Source organism: Bos indicus x Bos taurus, chromosome 15 (genome assembly GCF_003369695.1).
Source record: "Bos indicus x Bos taurus breed Angus x Brahman F1 hybrid chromosome 15, Bos_hybrid_MaternalHap_v2.0, whole genome shotgun sequence".
NCBI classification, from domain to species: domain Eukaryota; kingdom Metazoa; phylum Chordata; class Mammalia; order Artiodactyla; family Bovidae; genus Bos; species Bos indicus x Bos taurus.
Genome location: NC_040090.1, coordinates 48,301,520 through 48,315,422, shown reverse-complemented (window position 1 = coordinate 48,315,422; position 13,903 = coordinate 48,301,520). Strand labels below are relative to the sequence as shown.

Sequence of the window (13,903 nt, the reverse complement as noted above, 5' to 3'; positions counted from 1 at the left end):
CATCCTCCATTGTCCCCTTCTCCTTCTGTCTTCAATCTTTCCCAGCATCAGAGTCTTTTCCAGTAAGTCAGTTCTTCGGCCATCAGGTGGCCAAAGTCAAAGGCTTTGGCGAAGTCAATAAAGCAGAAGTAGATGTTTTTCAGGAATTCACTTGCTTTTTTTATGATCCAATGGATTTTGGCAATTTTATCTCGGTTTCCTCTACCTTTTCTAAATCCAGCTTGAACATCTGGAAGTTCATGGTTCACATACTATTGAAGCCTAGCTTGGGGAATTTTGAGCAATATTTTGCTAGCGTTTGAGATGAGTGCAATTTCGCGGTAGTTTGAACATTCTTTTGCATTGCCTTTCTTAGGGACTGGAATGAAAACTGACCTTTTCCAGGGTGTGGCCACTGCTGAGTCTTCCAAATTTGCTGGCATATTGAGTGCAGCACTTTCACAGCATCATCTTTTAGGATTTGAAATAACTCAGCTGAAATTCCATCACCTCCACTTGCTTTGTTCATAGTGATGCTTCCTAAGACCAACTTGAGTTTGCATTCCAGGATATCTGGTTCTAGGTGAGTGATCACACCCTTATCTAGGTCATTAAGATATTTTTTGTATAGTTCTGTGTATTCTTGCCATCTTTTCTTACTATCTTCTGCTTCTGTTAGGTTCATACCATTTCTGTCTTTTATTGTGCCCATCTTTGCATTAAGTGTTCCTTTGGTATCTCTCATTTTCTTGAAGAAATCTATAGTCTTTCCCATTCTGTTGTTTTCCTCTATTTCTTTGCATTGATCACTGAGGATCAATGCTTTCTTATCTCTCCTTGCTATTCTTTGGAACTCTGTATTTGATGGGTATATCTTTCCTTTTCTCCTTTGCCTTTAGCTTCTCTTTTTTTCTCAGGTGTTCTCAGAGAACCATTTTGCCTTTTTGCATTTCTTTTTATTGGGGATGGTCTTGATTCTTCAGGAGCTCTGTCTATCAGATCTAATCCCTTGAATCTGTTTGTCACTTCCACTGTATAATCGTAAGGGATTTGATTTAGGTCATACCTGAATGGTCTAGTGGTTTTCCCTATTTTCTTCAATTTAAGTCTGAATTTTGCAATATGGAGTTCTTGGTCTGAGCCACAATCAGCTCCTGGTCTTGTTTTTGCTGACTGTATAGAGCTTCTCCATCTATATTCTCCATCATCAGAATATATCAATCTGATTTCGGTATTGACCATCTGGTGATGTCCATTTGTAGAGTCTTCTCTTGTGTTGTTCGAAGAGGGTGTTTGCTATGACCAGTGTGTTCTCTTGGAAAACTCTGTTAGCCTTTGTCCTGCTTCATTTTGTATTCTAAGGCCAAACCTCCTGGTGCTCCAGGTATCTCTTGACTTCCTACTTTTGCATTCAAAAGATGAGAAGGACATCTTTTTTGGATATTAGTTCTAGAAGGTCTTGTAGGTCATCATAGAACCATTCAACTTCAACTTCTTCAGCATTACTGATTGGGGCATAGACTTGGATTATTGTTATATTGAATGGTTTTCTTGGAAATGAACAGAGATCATTCTGGTTTTTTTTTTTTTTTTTTTTTTGAGATTGCACCCAAGTACTGCATATCAGACTCTTGTTGACTATGAGGGCTTCTCCATTTCTTCCAAGCGATTCTTGCTCACATTAATAGATAGAATGATCATCTGAATTAAACTTGCCCATCCCAGTTCATTTTAGTTCACTCATTTCTGAAATGTCAGTGTTCACTCTTGCCATCTCCTGTTTGATCACTTCCAATTTACTTTTATTCATGGACCTAACATTCCAGCTTCCTATACAATATTGTTCTTTACACCATTGGACTTTACTTCCATCACCAATTACATCCGCAACTGGGTGTTGTTCTTGCTTTGGTTCTGCCTCTTCTTTCTTTCTGGAGTTATTTCTCCACTTTTCTCTAGTGGCAGATGGGCATCTATGGACCTGGGGAGTTCATCTTTCATACTGTTCATGGGGTTCTCAAGGCAAGAATACCAAGTGTTTTGCCATTCCCTTCTCCAGTGGACCACGTTTTGTCAGAATTGTCCACCATGACCTGTCTGTTTGGGTGGCCCTACATGGCATGGCTCATAGTTTCATTGAATTAGACAAGGCTGTGATCCATGTGATTAGTTTTCTATGATTGTGGTTTTCATCCTGTCTGCCCTTATCCTGTATGGATAAGGATAAGGGGCTTATGGAATCTCTCACTACTTCCACCTTTTCTGTCTCTATTTGCCACGAAGTAGTGGGGCTGGATGCCATCATCTTAGGTTTTTTTTTTTTAGTTTTAAGCCGCCTCTTTCACTCTCCTCCTTCACCCTCATGAAGAGGCTATTTAGTTCCTCTTTGCTTTCTGCCATCAGAGTGGTATCATCCACATATCTGAGGTTGTTGATGTTTCTCCTGCCTATCTTGATTCCAGCTTATAATTCATGATGTGCTCAGTGTGTAGATTAAATGAACAGGGTGACAGCAGACAGCCCTGTCGTATTCCTTTCTCATTCTTGAACCTATCAGTTATTCCATATGGGTCCTAACTGTTGCTTCTTGACCCGCATATTGGTTTCTCAGGAGACAGGTAAGATGGTCTGGTATTCACATCCCTTTAATAGCTTTCCACAGTTTATTATGATCCACACAGTCAAAGGCTTTGGTGTAGTCAGTGAAACAGAGATAGATGTTTTTCTGGAATTTCCTAGCTTTCTCTATGATCCAATGAATGTTGGCAATTTGATCTCTGGTTCCTCTTCCTTTTGTAAACCCAGCTTGGACATCTGGAAGTTCTTGGTTCACATAATGCTGAAGCCTAGCATGCATGATTTTAAGCATGACTTTACTAGTATAAGAAGTGAGTTAAATTGTCTGATGATTAGCACATTCTTTAGTACTACCTTTCTTGGGAATTGAGATGAGGATTTATCTTTTCCAGTCCTGTGGCCACTGCTGGGTCTTCCAGATTTGCTGACATATTGAATGCAACACTTTGATGGCATCATCCTTTAAGGTTTGAATAGTTCTGCTGGAATTCCATCACATCCACTAACTTTATTAACATCAGTGTTTCCTAAGGCCCACTTGGCTCTCCAGAATGTCTGGCATTGGGTGGCTGACCACACCATTGTTTAATCTGGTTCATTTGGATCTTTTTTGTAGAGTTCTTCCATGTATTCTTTCCATCTCTTCTTGATCTCTTCAGCATCTACTAGGTCTCTACCGTTTATGTCCTTTATTGTGCCCGTTTTTCAGCAAAATGTTCCCTTAATATCTCCAATATTCCTGAAGAGATCTCTAGTTTTTCCCCTTCTGTTCTCTTCTAGTTTTATACTCTGTTCATTAAGAGGGCTTCTTGTCTCTCCTTGCTATTTTTTGGAAATAATGCATATATCTTTACCTTTCTTCCTTGGCTTTTCCCTTCTCTTCTTTCTTTCAGTTTCAGTTCAGTCACTCAGTTGTGTCCGACTCTTTGCTGCTGCTAAGTCGCTTCAGTCATGTTCGACTCTGTGCAACGCCATAGACGGCAGCCCACCAGGCTCCTCGTCCCTGGGATTCTCCAGGCAAGAACACTGGAGTGGGTTGCCATTTCCTTCTCCAGTGCAGGAAAGTGAAAAGTGAAAGTGAAGTCGCTCAGTCGTGTCCGACTCTTTGCGACCCCATAAATTGCAGCATACCAGGCCTCCCTGTCCATCACCAACTCCCAGAGTTCACCCAAACTCATGTCCATCAAGTCGGTGATGCCATCCAGCCATCTCATCCTCTGTCATCCCCGTCTCCTCCTGCTCCCAATCCCTCCCAGCATCAGAGTCTTTTCTAATGAGTCAACTCTTCACATGAGGTGGCCAAAGTACTGGAGTTTCAGCCTCAGCATCAGTCCTTCCAAAGACACCCAGGGCTGATCTCCTTTAGAATGGATTGGTTGGATATCCTTGCAGTCCAAGGGTCTCTCAAGAGTCTTCTCCAACCCACAGCTCAAAACCCTCAATTCTTCAGTGCTCAGCTGTCTTCACAGTCCAACTCTCGCATCCATACATGACCACTGGAAAAACCATAGCCTTGACTAGACAGACCTTTGTTGGCAAAGTAATGTCTCTGCTTTTGAATATGCTATCTAGGTTGGTCATAACTTTCCTTCCAAGGAGTAAGCGTCTTTTAATTTCATGGCTGCAGTCACCATCTGCAGTGATTTTGGAGCCCAAAAAAACAAAGTCTGACACTCTTTCCACTGTTTCCCCATATATTTGCCATGAAGTGATGGGACCAGATGCCATGATCTTCGTTTTCTGAATGTTGAGCTTTAAGCCAACTTTTTCACTCTCCTCTTTCACTTTCATCAAGAGGCTTTTTAGTTCCTCTTCACTTTCTGCCGTAAGGTTGGTATCATCTGCGTATCTGAGGTTATTGATATTTCTCCTGGCAATCTTGATTCCAGCTTGTGCTTCTTCCAGCCCAGTGTTTCTCATGATGTACTCTGTATAGAAGTTAAATTAGCAGGGTGACAATAATTAGCCTTGACATACTCCTTTTCCTATTTGGAACCAGTCTGTTGTTCCATGTCCAGTTCTAACTGTTGCTTCCCGATGTGCATATAGGTTTCTCAAGAGGCAGGTCAGGTGGTCTGGTGTTCCCATCTCTTTCAGAATTTTCCACAGTTTATTGTGATCCACACATTCAAAGGCTTTGGCATAGTCAAGAAGGCAGAAATAGATGTTTTTCTGGAACTCTCTTGCTTTTTCGGTGATCCAGTGGATGTTGGCAATTTAATCTCTGGTTCCTCTGCCTTTTCTAAAACCAGCTTGACCATCTTGAAGTTCATGGTTCATGTATTGCTGAAGCCTGTCTTGGAGAGTTTTGAGTATTACTTTACTAGCGTGTGAGATGAGTGCAATTGTGTGGTAGTTTGAGCATTCTTTGGCATTGCCTTTCTTTGGGATTGGAATGAAAACTGACCTTTTCCAGTCCTGTGGCCACTGCTGAGTTTTCCAAATTTGCTGGCAAATTGAGTGCAGGACTTTCACAGCATCATCTTCCAGGGTTTGAAATAGCTCAACTGGAATTCCATCACCTCCCCTAGATTTGTTCATAGTGATGCTTTCTAAGGCCCACTTGACTTCACATTCCAGGGTAATCTGACAGAATGTGGTCTACTGGAGAAGGGAATGGCAAACCACTTCAGTATTCTTGCCCTGAGAACCCCATGAACAGTATGAAAAGGCAAAATGATAGGATACTGAAAGAGGAACTCCCCAGGTCAGTAGGTGCCCAATATGCTACTGAGATCAGTGGAGAACTGAAGGGATGGAGCCAAAGCAAAAACAATACCCAGTTGTGGATGTGACTGGTGATGCTGTAAAGAGCAATATTGCATAGGAACCTGGAATGTCAGGTCCATGAATCAAGGCAAATTGGAAGTGCTCAAACAGGAGATGGCAAGAGTGAACGTCGACATTCTAGGAATCAGCGAACTAAAATGGACTAGAATGGGTGAATTGAACTCAGATGACCATTATATCTATTACTGCGGGCAGGAATCCCTCAGAAGAAATGGAGTAGCCATCATGGTCAACAAAAGAGTCTGAAATGCAGTACTTGGATGCAATCTCAAAAACAACAGAATGATCTCTGTTCATTTCCAAGGCAAGCCATTCAATATCATAGTAATCCAAGTCTATGCCCCAACCAGTAATGCTGAAGAAGCTGAAGTTGAACGGTTCTATGAAGACCTACAAGACCTTTTAGAACTAACACCCAAAAAAGATGTCCTTTTCATTATAGGGGACTGGAATGCAAAAGTAGGAAGTCAAGAAACACCTGGAGGAACAGGCAAATTTGGCTTTGGAATACGGAATGAAGCAGGGCAAAGACTAATAGAGTTTTGCCAAGAAAATGCACTGGTCATAGCAAACACCCTCTTCCAACAATACAAGAGAAGACTCTACACATGGACATCACCAGATGGTCAACACCGAAATCAGATTGATTATATTCTTTGCAGCCAAAGATGGAGAAGCTCTATACAGTCAACAAAAACAAGACCAGGAGCTGACTGTGGCTCAGATCATGAGCTCTTTATTGCCAAATTCAGACTTAAATTGAAGAAAGCAGGGAAAACCACTAGACCATTCAGGTATGACCTAAATCAAATTCCTTATGATTATACAGTGGAAGTGAAAAATTTAATACAAAGGTAGGCAAATTTTTGTTACAGGTGTTTTGGAAGGCATTTTGATACTTAAAAAAATGCCTTAGATTATTGACTCTCAGAGTTGGAAGGTCATTTAATCTAACCACTCACTTGAATCTTCTTGCTTAAAAAAAAAAAAAAAAGGATGGGGATTAAAAGGAGAAATGGGTGTGGTTTAGAGACAGCTTTAAGCAGGATTTAAAAATTCAGCTTGAAAGCTTTTAAAATCTAATTATGCAGGGAGGTGGCAGTGTTTTTATTTGCTGTTTACCTTTGATCTATAACCTATTTTTGATAGAGAAGGGACATGCTCTGCGAAAATGTTTATGATTTCTTCATTCGATGTCAAGATACTTGTTTGAAGTTGCCTTGTTATTTAGAGGTTTTTCTTTTTGTAACTAATACTAATGCCTTGCTTTTGGTACTAGATTAATAGCAAGTTAGTCTGGATTTGGTGACTACTTTTGAATGTATAAATGATATAGTGAATTTTAGAAATAGCTTTCTTGTTCTGGGACAAATTAGACATGTTAAGGATTTTAAAAAATCTAAATAACACCAGCTCATAAGAATAAAAAAGCAAAAATAATCCTAGATCTCACTCAGTGTTAACCTTTTTGTTAAACAGTATTTCACTTTCTGTGCGTGTGTACATATATACATACATATTTGATTTTCTAGTAATATAAATTGGCTCTTATTACACATGTTACCTTTTTTTATTCAACAATATTTTGTGACCATCTTTTTGTGTCAATACAGATCTAAAAAATAATTTTTAATGAGTACAGAGTAGTGTTATATATATGTACCATAATTTATTTATGCAGGTAATAGGTTATTTCCAGTTTTGGGTTGTTAGAAAATGGTGTAATGAACATGCATATTACATGTATATGTCTTTTAACATTTTTGTGTTTAGTTCCTTAGGATAATTTTTGGAAGTAGCCTTGCAAACTCAGAGGTTATTGATGTTAAAATTATTAATAGTCTATCAAATTACCATTCAGTAAAGTTGTACCCAATTTATAATACATGAAAGTGATTTTTTCCCCATCCTCACAAATGCTAATTTTTCCCAGTTTATAAGATATTTTGCCAATATTGTAGGTGAAAATATTTTATTTATAGTTAGTTGATTTTTAGGGAGACTGTACATATTTTTGTTATTAAACATTACATTTCTTCAGTTGTAGATTTCCTCTTTATATTCGTTGTACATTTTTATATTGAAGTGTTTGTAGCCATGTACTTTTTACTTAGTAAATTAAGAAAGTGAAAAGGATTTGATAGCCAGATAATATGCAGAATGTCAGCTTCATGGTCAGATGTAGTAGTCTGTTGTCCAGGTCGGATTATTGTTTGGAAAATCTTCTGGGACAAAGGCCATGATTAAAAAAATATGTTCAGTTCAGTTCAGTTCAGTTGTTCAGTCATGTCCGACTCTTTGTGACCCAATGGGCTGCAGCACGCCAGGCTTCCCTGTCCATCACCAACTCCCAGAGCTTACTCAAACTCACGTCCATCCAGTCGGTGATGCCATCCAACCATCTCATCCTCTGTTGTCCCCTTCTCCTCCTGCTTTCAATCTTTCCCAGCATCAGGGTCTTTTCAAATGAGTCAGTTCTTTGCATCAGATAGGCAAAGTATTGGAGCTTCAGCTTGAGCATCAGTCCTTCCAGTGATTATTCAGGACTGATTTCCTTTAGGATGGACTGGCTGGATCTCCTTGCAGTCCAAGGGACTCTCAAGAGTCTTCTCCAACCCACAGCTCAAAACCATCAATTCTTCGGTGCTCAGCTTTCTTCACAGTCCAACTCTTGCATCCATACATGACCACTGGAAAAACCATAGCTTTTTAAAAAAATTTTATTGTATTATTTAACTTTACAATATTGTATTAGTTTTGCCATATATCAACATGAATTCGCCACAGGCATACACATGTTGCCCATCCTGAACCCTCCTCCCTCCCCCCTCCCCGTAGAGGGACCTTTGTTGGCAAAGTAATGTCTCTGCCTTTTAATTTGCCATCTAGGTTGGTCATAACTTTTCTTCCAAGGAGCAAGCATGTTTTAATTTCATTACTGCAGTCACCATCTGTAGTAATTTTGGGGCCACCCAAAATAAACTCTGTCACTGTTTCCATTGTTTCCCCATCTATTTGCCATAAAGTGATGGGGCCAGATGCCATGGTCTTAGTTTTCTGAATGTTGAGTTTTTAAGCAACTTTTTCACTCTCCTCTTTCACTTTCATCAAGAGGCTCGTTATTTCTTCATTTTCTGCCATAGGGTTGGTGTCTTCTGCATATCTGAGGTTATTGATATTTCTCCCAGCAATCTTGATTCCAGCTTGTGTTTCATCCAGCCCAGCTTTTCTCATGGTCCAAATAAGTTAAATAAGCATGGTGACAATATACAGCCTTGACATACTCCTTTACTGATTTGGAACCAATCTGTTGTTCCATGTCCAGTTCTAACTGTTGCTTCTTTACCTGCATACAGATTTCTCAGGAGGGAGGTCAGGTGGTCTGGTGTTCCCATCTGTTGAAGAATTTTCCACAGTTTGTTGTGATTCACACAGTCAAAGGCTTTGGCATAGTCAGTAAAGCAGAAGTAGATGTTTTTATGGAACTCTCTTGCTTTTTCAATGATCTAGAGGGTGTTGGCAATTTGATCTCTGGTTCCTCTGCCTTTCCTAAAACCAGCTCAAATGTCTGGAAGTTCACGGTTCATTTACTGTTGAAGCCTGCCTTGGAGAATTTGAGCATTACTTTGCTAGTGTGTGAGATGAGCAAAATTGTGCAGTAATTTGAACATTTATTGGCATTGCTTTTCTTTGGGATTGCAATGAAAACTGACCTTTTTCCAGTCCTGTGGCCACTGCTGAGTTTTCCAAATTTGCTGGCATATTAAATACAGCACTTTCATAGCATCATCTTTTATGATTTGGAATAGCTCAATAGGAATTCCATCACCTCCTCTAGCTTTGTTCATTGTGATGCTTCCTGAGGCCCACTTGACTTCACATTCCAGGATGTCTGGCTCTAGGTGAGTGATCACAGCATCGTGGTTATCTGGGTCAGGAAGATCTTTTTTGTATAGTTCTTCTATGTGTTTTTGCCACCCCTTCTTAATCTCTTCTGCTTCTGTTAGGTCCATACCATTTCTGTCCTTAATTGTGCCCATCTTTGCATGAAATGTTCCCTTTGCATCTCTAATTTCTTGAAGAGATCTGTAGTTTTTCCCATTCTATTGTTTTCTTCTATTTCTTTGCAGTATATTTATTTGTAAATTGAGGTGTAATTGACATATAGCATTGTATTAGTTTTAGTTGACAGTGTCATTTTGTTTATTTACAAAATTTGTGTTTGTATTGTCAAGTGCAATCTTTATCCATGATCAATATTTTCTGAATGCATGAATGAACTAGCAGAGGAATGGAATAATCCATGGTGATTGGGTGTTCTGAAGATTCATTTTACTAAAACATTGTGATTTTCCAGAACAGATGGTATTTCCATCTCTATCTTCTTACTTTTTTGCTGTTCCTCAGGACCAAAGTGGCCACTGGAAAAAAACTCTGGAAATGTTTTTTCAGCTTAAGCTAGTCTATTAATAGTTCTTAAATAAGTAGCTTACTTCAAATTGTGTACTAATTCTTGTGAGTTAATTCTTAATCCTTTGCTCATCATAAAATGTTGCTTATTTCTAAATTCTCTACAGAATAAAGTATGCTTTAAAGTCTATTTCTAAATTTTATTGGAGTATAGTTAATTTTCTTTCGTTTTTTTTTTGTTAATTTTCAACGTTGTGTTAGTTTCCGTTGCACAGCAAAGTGATTCAGTTCTGTATATACGTTTATTCATTCTTCCTTAGATTCTTCTCTCATGTAGGTTGTCCCAGGATATTGAGGTGAATTTCCTGCACTATACAGCGTGTCCTTGTTGGTTATCTATCTTACACATAGTAGTATGTGTGTGTTCAATCCAGGCTCCTGAGTTATCCCTTCCCCCTAGGAATCCCCTTTGGTAGCCCTAAATTTGTTCTCAAATCTGTAAGTCTGTTTCTGTTTTGTAAATAAGTTCATTTTATATTTTTAAAAATTAGATTTCACATATGAATGATCTCATATCGTATTTGTCTTTCTGTGACTTCCTTCACTTAGTATTTATTGTTATAAATGAACTTGGTAATTTTTGAAGTTTATACTTTTTAACTTGTTTGCTACAAGATTCATGGTATAAATCAGTTGATAATGAAATTCATAGTTGCTTTTAAAATATGCAGCAAGACTAGATTGATATGACAAATGAGATTTATTGATTTCATATTGACTCATATTAAAGTATTGTTGTTTGTTCACTAAGTTGTGCCCGACTCTTTTGTGACCCCATGGACTGTGGCCTGCCTGGCTCCTCTGTCCATGGAATTTCCCAGGCAAGAATTCTGGAGTGGGTTGCCATTTCCTTTTCCAAGGGACCTTCCCAACCCCAGAGATTCAACCTACATCTCCTGCATTGGCAGGCAGGTTCTTTACCACTGAGCTACCAGGGAAGTCCATGTTCAAATGTTATTTGTCCTAAATCTCTGCAATCTGACTTACTCTAAATTTAAAATATTTCCAGAGTTAGTAATCTTAACTACTAAAGAGTCCAGTGATTCAAAAAGCTAGACATGTCAGTCACAATATTTTATGGATGCATTTTATTTTGAGAAACGCTGGGCTGGATGAAGCACAAGCTGGAATCAAGATTGCTGGGAGAAATATCAATAACCTCAGATATGCAGATGACACCACCCTTATGGCAGAAAGTGAAGAAGAACTAAAGAGCCTCTTGATGAAACTGAAAGAGGAGAGTGAAAAAGTTGGCTTAAAGCTCAACATTCAGAAAATTAAGATCATGGCATCCAGTCCCATCATTTCATGGCAAATATATGGGGAAACAGTGGAAACAGTGGCTGACTTTATTTTTGGGGGCTCCAAAATCACTGCAGATGGTGATTGCAGCCATGAAATTAAAAGATGCTTACTCCTAGGAAGGAAAGTTATGACCAACCTTGATAGCATATTCAAAAGCAGAGACATTGCTTTGCCAACAAATGTCCATCTAGTCAAGGCTATGGTTTTTCCAGTAGTCACGTATGGTTGTAAGAGTTGGACTGTAAAAGCTGAGCGCAGAATTGATGTTTTTGAACTGTAGTGTTAGAGAAGACTCTTGAGAGTCCCTGGGACTGCAAGGAGATCCAACGAGTCCATCCTAAAGCAAATCAGTCCTGGGTGTTCTTTGGAAGCACTGATGTTAAAACTGAAGCTCCAATATTTTGGCCACCTGATGCGAAGAACTGACTCATTTGAAAACATCCTGAGCTGGGAAAGATTGAAGGCAGGAGGAGAAGGGGATGACAGAGGGTGATATGGTTAGATGGCATCACCGACTCAATGGACATGAGTTTGAGTAAACTCCAGGAGTTGGTGATGGACAGGGAGGCCTGGCGTGCTGCAATTCATGGGGTCACGAAAAGTCGGACACACTGAGTAACTGAACTGATACTGAACTGATTTATTTTGTCCTTCATTGTTTCAAGGCAAATGAAGAAATGGGATGTATTGTGGATGTTGCATAATTCCAATTTATACTTTTTTAGGATAGTTGCTAGAAACACAGGTGAGATCATTTTAAAAATATGTGAGTGCTTAAGATCCCTTTTGGGTTCTTCCAAAGTTTAGGCTTTTAGATAAATATCATTGTGCTGGAGATTTATTTTTTGGATAACTTAATAGTTATAATTTATAATTCAGGGTTGGATAAAATGTCAGAATAGCTTATATCAGAACCAGCATTCTTTCCTGGCTTTGACTAGGACACAGCGTGTATCTGCACAGGGTTGTCCCTATGTGGGTTTAGGTGGTGTCCCACCTAAAACTGTTCTCTTGAATCCTGAAACATCAGAAAGCCATGAGGAGGGAAAGGGTGTAATACCAAAAATAATTGATAGAACTACCTTCCTCTGGACAGACTCTCCTGTACTTCTTGCATCCATAGAAATAATGAGTTGTTGGAAACTGGTGAAACTGGATTGGGGAAGCCTGAGTCATCACTTCCTACTAGAGGAGGAGGTCTGGTGAGGAAACCTAATCGATGTCTTACTCATGGATATTAAAGCTAACTAAATGCCCAGGACTTTATTACTTATCAATCCTGACTAGAAAATTGAATAAAGTATATGCATCACTTAGGCAAAACCATGTTATAGGAGCTGGGGAAGGGCTGAATTGTATATTTATTTCATGTCTCAACTTAATTCCAGATCCCAGTACCTAATCTATCATGACTGAGGGTGGGAGGAGAATGGGGCAACAGAGGATGAGATGGTTGGACCCCATCATCGACTCAATGGACATGAGTTTGAGCAAACTCAGGGAGATAGTGAAGGACAGGGAAGCCTGGCATGCTGCAATCCATGGGATTGCAAAGAGTCAGACATGACTGAGTGACTGAAGAACAACAGCAACAACAACAATAATCTATTATGGCCATTTGTGGTATAAATGCAATGTTGGAAGTAGTAGTTCCTATAAATGATGTTGAACGAGATCCATTTTTGTCTTTACTTTTTTTCTAAATGAATTTTATTTAAACCTAGTTAGCTAACTAGATTTAAATCTAGGTTAGTTAACTAACCTAGATGTTTACTGGCTGAATTTAAAATATGTGGATTGAATCAAACCAATTTCCAGAGTCTAGGAAAGTTTCTATCCTAAATTAGGAACCCAAGTTCCATTATTATTTTCAGTTGAACACTAGTCATAGCCATCCTCACATTTTGGAAAGAATACAGCTTTTGCAACAAAGTTTCTTTGTTTTCGTTGAACCAAAAATGTGCTGTATTTAGACCAAACAATAAAAATAAACTACCAAACTACCTTCTAATGCATGGGGGTTCTGGAGAGAGGAAACCATAGATATTTAGAGGCATAAAGTGAGTCATTGTGCTAGTTAAAACTTTTTACAAGGCTAGCTCTGTGTGTTTGAGTTGCATCTGTTACCTCTTCAGCCAGAACTAAAGTGTGTGCAAGGAAAAGAATTTTGCATTGAATTGTGGCTCGTACAGAATGCCTTGTATATAGCCTAAGCATCTAAATGGATTCCACATCTTAGGTAGAACTAAAACTGCATCTTTTCTTATTTATTCTACCTACAAGTTATGTTCTGTTGGACATATCCAAGTTATCTTCTGTGAAGCTAATTCATTTTCACTTGTAGACCTAAATTAATCATGTTTTCAAATGTAACTTGTAAGCCTGTATTACCTTAAATTTTTTCTTGCTTTTGTTTTTACTTATTCATATTTTTAAACACCTACTTTATTACTGACAATATTTTAAAAGTGGTAATGGAGATATTGTATTCTTCAGAGACGAAGAATGAAATAATTGTTTCTTTTGGTATTATCTTGGAAAAAATTGTTAGAGTAGACAACTGCCTGAGTTAAAAATAGTATAATTTGTAGCCAGAATGTATTCTTTAATAAAGCATGTAAATACAATTTACTAATCCATTTTCATTTCGTTTTCTTTCTAAACTTTCAGGTCACTTTCATGAATTCAAAAGCAATTTACCAGTGATTTCTGGGTGCTGGGGCTGATTTTTTTGTGCGTATTTGTAAGTATTGGTTCATTTATTATTCTTATTACTCTTCTC

The 13,903-nt window shown here is 38.6% G+C and overlaps 1 protein-coding gene across 8 annotated transcripts in view; it reads left to right on the top strand.

Annotated features, from left to right (window-relative positions):
- Window positions 1–13,903, top strand: part of SOX6 (SRY-box 6) — a 723,815-nt gene that overhangs the window by 138,735 nt on the left and 571,177 nt on the right. For all 8 annotated transcript variants that reach the window (XM_027563370.1, XM_027563368.1, XM_027563367.1 and 5 more), the window contains exon 2: window positions 13,792–13,864. The gene's annotated coding sequence lies outside the window, so the exon portion shown is untranslated. The remainder of the gene's footprint in view (window positions 1–13,791; window positions 13,865–13,903) is intronic.